The sequence below is a fragment of the Phoxinus phoxinus genome (assembly GCF_949152265.1).
Source record: "Phoxinus phoxinus genome assembly, chromosome: 19".
NCBI lineage: Eukaryota > Metazoa > Chordata > Actinopteri > Cypriniformes > Leuciscidae > Phoxinus > Phoxinus phoxinus.
Window position 1 is genome coordinate 1,989,001 of NC_136894.1, and position 10,724 is coordinate 1,999,724.

Sequence of the window (10,724 nt, forward strand, 5' to 3'; positions counted from 1 at the left end):
CAGCTCTGTGCTGTCGGAGGTAATCCGCAGCCCATCTTTCCTGGCAGAAAAATTGAGTATTCATTGTGGAAATGATCTTGTAGATTAACTCGGCCTCGGGCGGAGGTGCACTGAGAATGGATTATCCATTTAGGCTGTTTGTAAGTTTGTGTTTTGTACATGAACGGAGCGTTACGACTTCACCTCCGTGGCAGGAGTGATATCTTTTTAAGTTGATTTCAGGTTTGTGACAGAGGAGGGGAGGTGTGTGTGTGTGTGTGTGTGTGTGTCACAGTTAACAGCATGCGGACCAAGAAAAATGAAGGCTTTCAGGGATGTCGTCAGTCAAGCGACGTGCCCGGCATCCTAATGTGCTTGCGGTGTGATTTTTATTTTCTCTCTTCTTCATTTTCCTGAATTTGATGTTATATAACGGCAGACCGTGCTGAAAGCAATCTCAAACCAGTGTGAGCTAGTTTTCTCCTGTCTGATTGCTGGTTTAAAGAGGTTTTGGGGGATTCTCAGCTGGTCAGGTTGCAGGTTTAGGTTTTTGCAGGGGAGTGTGTGTAGACATGCCAAGAAGTGACTGAAAGGAAGGGAAAATGATGGACTACTGTTATTATAAAGCCTGTATGTGCCTCTCTTGTACCATTGACTCTTTAAATGCTGTAATGTATTAATCAGGCTGGATTAAGCCTGTCTGGCACACACTCTTTAGTAGTTAAACATGGGGAACGACAGTGTAAATCTTAACCTCATCATCAACCTGCCCGGTCCCATCGCCAAGCGTGTGAATGGCAGTCTTCATATTACATTTTTCCACATTTGAAGAATCAACCACAATTAGGCGTATTTGCTTGATATCCAAAATTGTTAATCCTATTTTTGGACTTTTTTTGGCAAGCTGGATTCGTCTCTTGTGGCTGCTTAGCAAGTTGGGATATGGAGAACTACATATTTTCAAAACCGACCAGTCGATGAATTGGTCTTAGCGAGTCCTGTGTAATTAGGTGGGTTTCACCTGACCCAGTTACGTTTTTATGGTTTGTGTATAGGCCTATGGAACAAATTTTTTTCTAAAAATGTTCATGATGATAAATGAGAAAAATATCAAGAAAAAAAACAGGTTTAATTTTATTTCAGGTAGCTTGAAAAAAATAAATGATAGCTAATCTGGCTGACAAAATAGTTTTCTGTATTGAAATAAGTATGGAAAAGCTATTTTTTTTTAGCTTCATAAGGTAGTAAAAAGCCACAATAACAAAATATAACCAATAAATGTTATTATTTTGGGTCGGTACAGTTGCCTTAGAGTGTTAAAATATGTGGGTCAAATTGACCCGCGAACATCACGAACGTAATAGTAATTTTGTTTGTATATGTCAAAACACATCAGCATGTTGAAACTTTGCATGCATGTTCATGATGATAAATGAGAAAAAGTCACAAAATATCAAGAAAAAAACCCGGTTAACCAGTATTTACAACAACTAAAAAATCGAAACAGGTCAAATTGACCCGCAACATAACACAAGGGGTTAATTAATATTACTCCGTACTTAAATATATAATTACACTGTAACAATGACACCTTAAAATTAAGTGTAACCAAACAATGTAATAATTTAAGGCAGAAACAATGAGCTCATTGATAATGCTGAATGCTAAAAAAAGAAAACATCTCACATATCGTCGTACATAAACCCTGTTGAGTTGACATCCCAAATGTCTCCAAGTTATCTGATATGAGAGGTGACTGTCTAAGTTATGCATTTCATAAATGTACATATACAAATCACAGTTAGATAAAAATGTGGTAAACAATTCAATAATTTATGCAACAACAAAAAATGCATTTAAACAAGGTAATAATTTAAGGCAGAAACAATAAAAAAAACACATATCGGTCTTCTAGTGCACACAAACCCTGTGTCAGAGTCCCTGTAGAGTTAACATCCCAAATGTCTCCAAGACCCGGTTGCATGCGCGCACTTGTCGTCTCCGAGCGGGTTAAGTGTGTCTTGCGGGGACGGTAAGCAGTGTTGTGAAGTTTACAGCACGGCCTAATGAGTTTTTGCTCATCAGAGCGAGCTCACGCGGGCCTACGCGGGCGGAGCGCGGCCCGTGGCGAGGATTAAAGCCGCGGTTAATCTCCGGTTACATCAGATCAGGCGAGTGGCGCTTCACTGCCCCCCCGGGCCTCGCTCTCTCTGCGAACACACACATATTTACTTTAAAATGCATTGCTCTGCAGCTCGTCTCCACCACAAGTCAAGTCACCTTTATTTATATAGCGCTTTTTACAAAACAGAGTGTTTCAAAGCAGCTTTACAGAGATAACAGGAGAATAATGCAACAAAGTTTGTTTCTGTTAGAAAATAGCGTCACAGTCCAGCGTAAGAAAGCTCAGTGATGGTTAATTTTTGTTGTAAAAAAGTTATTTATTTAGTTTATTTATATATGTGACCCTGGACCATAAAATCAGTATTATGGGTCTTTTTTTATTTTTTTATTGAGATTTATACATCATCGCTTTCCATTGATGTTTGGTTTGTTATGATAGGACAATATTTGGCCGAGACACAACTATTGAAAATCTGGAATCTGAGGAGCAAAAAAATCTAAACATTGAGAAAATCTCCTTTAAAGTTGTGCATTTATGTTCACGATTGTGCTGCATTCACTCACAAAAATACATGTTTTATATATTTACGGTAGGACATTTACTAAATATCTTCATGGAACATGATCTTAATATCCTAATGATTTTTAGCATAAAAGAAAAATCTATAATTTTGACTCATACAGTGTATAGTTGCTATTGCCACAGATATACCCGTGCGACTCCAGACTGGGTTTGTGATCCTGGGTCACACACACACACACACACACACACACACACACACACACACACACACACGCACACGCACACACACACACACGCACACACACACACACACACACACACACACACACACACACACACACACACACACACACACACACACACACACACACACACACACACATATATATATATGTCATTCAACAATCCTGAGGTGCGTTTCCCGAAAGCATCGTTAGCCAACTATGGTCGCAAGTTCCGTCGTTATCAGCAGTTCAACGATTTGGTGTTTCCAGAAACCATCGTTCCAACGAACGTTCGCAAACAGCATTGCAGACTTGTGTGGTTGGAACGACAGCTCTCGAGCCGTGGTTAGAAGCATAGTTTCTAGTTTACATGAGATGTAGACTGAATAAATCCTTATCTTTAGCAAAATAAGCAAGCTGACATTCAGTGCAACCCGTGTTATTTATTTAGAATACATACAAATGTAATTTAAGTCTTCTAGTTTGTCAAGAGATTTAAAGCACCGTTTTTGAAGACGCATGTGCGAACGCGCTCTACTGTGTAAGAACGAGACAAATATTGAGTCTGGTAATAAAGCAAAGTAACTGAGAACAATTTGAAATGGTCTTCAGATGCCATGTCTGCAACTTATATGACGAAATCTAGCGATAATTCGATCTCAAACAGATTAATTTAAAAAAGTTATTAGTCCACCACGTGCGAGACGTCATAAACCAACGTGGTTGAACGATACTTTGCGACATACGGTTTCGGGAAACAGTCGTGACGAGCTAGTTGATTTCTCCAACGATGCATCGTACTACGGTAGTTAAGCAGTGAGCGATATAGTTGTACGGGAAACGCACCCCAGAGCGGCTCTGGAGAAAACCGTGATGTCATCGTCCAGCTCAGTTCTGTTCTCATATAATGGTGTCAATGCAGACAGATTAATAATATTGTTGAATAAAAAATGCTGGGTTGCTAACCCAGCAATTGGGTTAAAATTTTAAATTGCATATTTGATCCAACGTTTGGGTTTGTCCATATTTGACCCAAAATTGGGTTAAAACAACCCAGTATTTTTTAGAGTGTAAGTTAAATGTCCCCAACTAAGCAAGACAAAAGCTAAAGGTGAAGAAGGCGACAGTGGCGAGGAACCAAAACTCCCATCAGTGACACAATGGAGAAAATACGTTGTGAGAAACCAGACTCAGTCGCTCAGTTCTCCTCTGGCCAACGCACGAACAGTGTGCGTTTATGATTCAGACAGCATTATAGGTCAGAAGTCAGATTGGATATAGGGCCATAACAAACCCTTATTTTTCATTTCCACCCCTCCAGCAACGTCTTTTCTCCGCATGTTTTCTCCATCTGTCCTGGAGGAAGATTCCAGGACTGCATCTCACCCCGAGGCGAAGCTAATTCAGGTCAGGGTTAGTGTAAAGCATGTGTCTGTTTACGGCAGATGTTTGGGTATGTTTGTCTACTAATGGCACTAACCACTGCGTTCGCATCCATTTCCATCTTTCCATTTATAAATTTCACCCCAAGACATCTCATTTCGACTCTGCCATTAGCATATTTCAGCCTGTGTTATTGTGCATCACTCATTGGCTGTTTACTTCCTGTGATTTGTTTCTATTAGGCGGTCAGCATCACAGAAATGATCCTGGCTTTCCTCGGGATATCAGATTAGACGCCCTCGCTTTGGACGACGTGTTGGTTAGCCTCGCGCGATCGGGGGGGGGCCGTTGTAGCGTTCGTCACACACCTCATCAGCCGTTCCCAATCCAAGCACAAGTGTTATTCACATAGCAGCCCAAATTGATGTCTCACCTCTTGCATTTGCATGCTTTCGTGAGAGTATAAGGAGATGTCTGGGCCAAGGTGTTTGGCAGGCTTGGGATTTGAGCGTTTCAATGGGTGCGCATGTCTGTGTCAGGAGATAAAGTTATCTGTGTCGCACACACACACACACACACACACACACACTGCGAGGAGACTGTGTGGTAAAGTGGAGGTGGTGTGGGACACTAAAAGGGTTTGTTTCGCGCAGGAGCAACAAAGTGGATGAAAACGCTAATGCCGCTAATGAGTCTCTTCTCGCCCGACAACACCTCCTCATCCGACTCCTCCGCATCCCTCGCTCCGAGAGGCTTGTACACACAGCAACCGAGACAAAGGTGAGCGCCGGCAGGAGAATCGAGGACAAGAGGCGACTGTGCGAGTTGGGGATAATAGGAGTGACGCAGTTCACTGGTTTCAAGTTGAAAAGCCAGTTTAAAAGATGCTTCCAATCACTTCTTTAATTCACCGAGGATGCATTACATTTATTAGAAGTAACACTGATAATGTTACGACATATTTCTATTTACAATAAATGATGTTCGTTGGAACTTTCTTTGGTTTCCACAAAATATATGAAGCCGCAAAACTGTTTTCAACATTGATAATAATCAGAAAGTGCAGCAAATCATCATAATATCCTGATTTCTGGAGGATCATGTGACACTGAAGACTGGAGTAATGATGCTGAAAATTCAGCTTTTATCACAGGAATAAATTACACTTTACTATAGTTTAAATTGTAATAATATTTCACAATGTTACTGTATTTACTATGTTTTTAAATAAAATAAGTGCAGCCTTGGTGAGCAATAGAAACTTCTTTTAAAAGCTTTAAAAAATCATACTGACCCCAAACTTTTGAATGATAGTGTGTATGTTTTGGAGAAAATACCCTATAAAAATTCAGATATTGACAAAATTATTTATTTTTATAAAATTATCACTAACAGATTATAGTTAGAAATATTGTGTGTTCATAATACAGTTCATATATTTAATAATATATTAACAATTTTAGCAATATATTGTAATTACTCTTATAAAAAATGTAACTAACTAACTAACTAGAAGCTACAGATTCTTTTTTACAGATCGATAACATGAGATCATACTTTTCAGTAAGTTGTTCTGTATCTTTCAATATACCTTCTGATGCTAATTCATGTTTTTTTTTTGCATATAACTAGTAGTAAAGCGGTGTGGTCACGACAAAATGTTGCAGGCAAAAAGGTCCATTGTCTATTGTCTATAGTGTAGCGATGTAAGATTCACGTTTTTTTTTGTTGCTTTTAAACAACTCAGTGCAACTTTTGACAAAAAATGGCAGAGCACATAAAAAATGCGGCAACTAAATATTTACCAGTAATAGATCTGGTGATTGAGCATCTGATGTTTAGCATGTGAATGAGGACACACTTCATGAGCAAACTGTGTCTGTGACATACGGTGCACCTGATCTTGTAAAACAGCCTCATGTTCTTTGGTTGTTATATGATCATGTAGAGCAATCATTGAATGAAGTGACTTCCATGTGACATTGATGGTTCAAGGGCTTTTTCAAAGGTAAACCCATTTGCTTTTGAGAGATGGAGGTGAAAGAAGCAACCAATTGTAAAGCTTTTCCCATCACTTTAGAGTGCTCCTTACCGCAGGTTATGCTCGACCAACGGCAAGGTTGCGTTGGCCTTTGGTATAAGTGGTTTTCAAGATTTTTTTTTTTTTTTTTTTTACTTTTGTGTACGTTTTCGAGGTACTTTTTTAAAAAAAAATTATAATGTAGTATGCCTGTCGTTTGTAACTTAGATGCCATGTTACTTTAGAAATCAGACCCATACAAGGACAATTAAACCGACCATTTGTAGAAAAATTAACTGGAGAAATTGCAATGCTCAGTATGATTGTAGGAGACAAAGTCCCGCCTCAGCTCAATGAGCCAATACATGTTTACCATCACATGACTTCTGAGCTGGAATATGCATTCACATTAGCTGGACAAAACTGAAAAATATTTATATTTTTAGCCTGATTTGTGCCAATGAAGCAAGACTATTGTTGTCAAAATAAAAAAAAATCCCTGTGTTGTCAATAATTGTATCCCTTAAAACTAATCTTTGATCAACTAAAATTACATATTTCCTTGAAAAAAAAATTTGTTCTTAAAATATCTTGAATGTAACTCGATCATATCAGATATGAGCACAATGTGAATTTTTTTTTCCAAATTAAGTAAATGTCAGTGATGTATTTTATGGTTTTAGTGTCAATTTTATTTACAGTACATCAAATACATACATCATTTTAAGTCCCCTGTAGTCAATAATTTTATCCCTTAAAGTTCATATTTGATCACCAAAATTACATATTTACATTTTTTTTTCCTTCAAATTTTTTTTTTTATGCCTTAAGATATCTTGAATGTAACTCGACACCCTTGCCTCATTTAGTATACGCGGTTCTATGAATATGCAAATGAGCACCGCCTCCACTCACTCCCTCACTCACTCAGAGATCCACCGTGTTTTTGAGACTGTCTTTGGTTCACTGCAGTTTTAAGCAGAAAATACTCAGCAATGCTGTCCACTTATGAACTTACACATGATTTGTCTTAAAGCGTATTTAAAAAATCACATAGACATAATAAAAGCTGGATTTTCACCAATTTTCACATGCTTAGTTAACAGTTTTAGACATTTAGATCTTCAGGTAGATAGAAGTTGTACATTCATTGCAAAAAACCCCCCAGCTGTTAAGAGTAAACGCATGAATTTGTGATCCTAAAATTGCAAAGCTTTTTAATAATGAATAAGAATTTGATTGCTGTAACTGCTGCAGTAGTAATGGGCCTTATGTTATTCTGCCATGGGTTCGCTTGTGGAAAATGATGATTTACAGGACTGTGTGGGTCTGGGATTCTGTCGAGACGGTGTCGAGATGAAGCCGCCAGAGCAGATGCTTCAGCAGATGGAGTGTACAAACACTAGTCCATTTCTGGGTTGCTTTGTGGCTTAATGTATTATGGTCTGTACGTAGAGAATTAGACATGGTGGAGGTTGGCAGCTCATTTCACCGGAAGAGGAACAGAGACGGTGAAGGTTTTGAAGTCACATTCCTAAGATCGAGACCAACTTGTGTTTTGAGACCCAGATCACCCAGATTACCTATTCTATGCCCCATATACTAGCGTTATAAGCTAATCTGTTTTTAGAGATAAAACTCTTTACATTCGATTATCATGAAAACGCATCCCAGAGAACAATCGACTCGGTAACCATGTGTTAATTCCCCCTAGGTTCATTTTTCTTCATTGCGTACCATTTTGAATATCAATCATGATCAATCATCAAAAAAGGGGTCCGACTAGTGCCAACGGTGCAACACACACCAAAAACTATGGTGTGTGTCAGGGCATTTGAGTTTTTTTTTGTAGTTCATAAGCGGTCCAGGACTTTATTCAAGGCTTTAATAGCTTGTTCTGGGAACTTTCTAGTGATTCCTGGCAATAAAACGCCCTGTTTCTGGGGCACTCAACCCTAGCTTGTGTTCTCCAAGGGTTCTGACGGACTTTTTTTGGCCTTGTCTTGTTGGCCTTGACGTGAGTTGGCTGACTTTAAAGGCCCAAAGTTCTCCAAAGAACCGTGTTTATCGCCACAGGAGCTCCTCCCTGCCGTCCTCACCACAGGCTGTTCACTAGCACACTGTGTGCTGTGTGTGATTCACCACTTTATTTTTGTGGGACCCCTTGTGTCAGAAAATAGGGCGTCTGACAGAAAGCGGCAACTAAGTGATGGATATGAGCTTCTCGCTGAGGCTCACTTTGGTCGCGCTCGGCAAGACATCAGCATCAGGTTATCTCTTTAACATCGGGGAATCAGACTTCCGGACAGCCTGGATCTCTCCAGTTCCTATTTTAGGGAAATGCACTATTTTATATTCCTGTTATGGTTCTGAAAAATGCCATTTTCAAGAACAGTTTATATTTTATGAATCTAAATATGTCAAGTAAAAATTTTATTATAAAAATATATGTTCCTTACACTTTGAATACATGTGAGTGCACACAATACACATTAAAAAACAAAATTATTTTTTTAAGACACATACATATATATATATATATATGGGGAATCACACCACATGAAATTTCACAACCCGATTTAACCTTGCCTTGTCATAAAAAAAGGAACATTATTTGATATTTTAAGTAACTTATTGCCCTATGATACCATTTGCTGTTTTTTTTTTTTAATGCATGGTGCTTTGACCAAATGACTTTGATTTGGCGAGCACACATTTCAAATGATTAAATTTTCAGTGCTGTTCTTGGCACTTTCTATTCATCAAAGTATCACTGTTTCCACAGAAATATGAAGCAGCACAACAGTTTTCAACACTGATAATAATCATAAATGTTTCTTGATCATCAGATCATCATATTATACTGATTTCTGAAGGATCATGTGACACTGAAGACTGGAGTAATGATGATAAATTCAGCTTTGATCACAGGAATAAATTACACTTTATTATATATTCACATAGAACACAGTTATTTTCATTTGTAATACTATTTGACAATATTACTATTTCTACTGATCTACTAATTTGTGAGCAGAAGAGACTTGTGATAAAATATGTTACCAACCCCAAACTTTATGAATCGTTTATGAATTGCATTTTAAATATATTTTGAATAAACTAATAAGCACATTTGATATGAACCTTTTAGCCTTCCTGCTCATCCCTGCTTTTTATCTATAGCTGTGCATATGCAGATTTTTTCTGCATTTCTTCACATATTTTGACAGATTCTTCTCTCTGTTATTCTTTCCCACAGTGATCAGTGTTAAAGTCCCCCTGTAGTCAATAATTTTATCCCTTAAAAATCATCTTTGATCACCAAAATGACATACAAGCGTTTTTTTTGGTTTGAAAAACAATTCTTCATGCCTTAAAATATCTTGAATGTAACTCGACGCCTTTGCTTCATTTAGTATGCGCGGTTCTATGAATATGCAAATGAGCCCCGCCTCCACTCACTCCCTCACTCAGAGATCCACTGGTGGACGATCACACGTTGATCTGATTGGTTACAAGGTAGTGTGTGACGTCAGAAACACCAGCGATTTCAAACCGTGTTTTTGAGACTGTCTTTGGTTCACTGCAGTTTTAAGCAGAAAATACTCAGCAATGCTGTCGACTTATGAATTTACACACGTTTTGTCTTAAAGCAGATTAAAAACACCACATAGACACATAAACAACATAATAAAAGCTTGACTTTCTCCACAGGGGGACTTTAAGTTCCTTATATACATATTTTATTTCATTGCATAAACAATTTTTCTTAATGGTTTTAGTTAACTATAATAACCATGGTGTGATATTGAATCAAAACAATAAGCGTGTGGAAGCTCAAACCAAGGGTTTATCTCTCTCTCTTTCTCCATCTCAGCAGAAATATGATTGACAGGTGGGCGGGGCTTGTGATGTGCTGTATATGATTCCTCTGGTGTGATTATGAGTAACGCAGAGAGAGATACAGCGAGCAGCCTAGCAGAGAGCAAGGCCTCAGGACATCATGCTATTAAACACCGGGCACGTATCGACACTGTCTTTGACTTTTACAGGCCATGACAAGCTTAAGACCTTAGACAAACAGCCTGGAATGTCTCCTGATTGATCAAAATTCAATTTATGCTGTATTTTATGAATTATGGAAACCAGTAGTACGCTTGTTTGTTTTATTTGGCCCACTGATTACTTGCTTGTTTGTGTGTTTACATGTGATTGCCTGCAGATTTACAAGCTTTTAATCAGCACTGAAGGAAGAGCTCACACTAGATGGCGCCGTTGCTCTGCAGCTAAACCAGCTTTCTGTGCGTTTCTATTCTGAACTTATGCTTCTCATCCTCGTGTATATTGGTGCAGGTATGACCTCAGCGTCGACGTGTCTGCTATTTCTGTATGTTCTCATCAATAGGATGAATATAGTGCACAGGCGACACTGAACGGATGCTGTGACGTGATTGTAGGCTCAAGAAAAAAG

At 38.5% G+C, this 10,724-nt stretch overlaps 1 protein-coding gene across 1 annotated transcript in view; it reads left to right on the forward strand.

Annotated features, from left to right (window-relative positions):
• eif3hb (eukaryotic translation initiation factor 3, subunit H, b) overlaps positions 1 to 10,724 on the forward strand; it is an 82,771-nt gene that overhangs the window by 27,981 nt on the left and 44,066 nt on the right. The gene's annotated exons all lie outside the window — the stretch shown is intronic.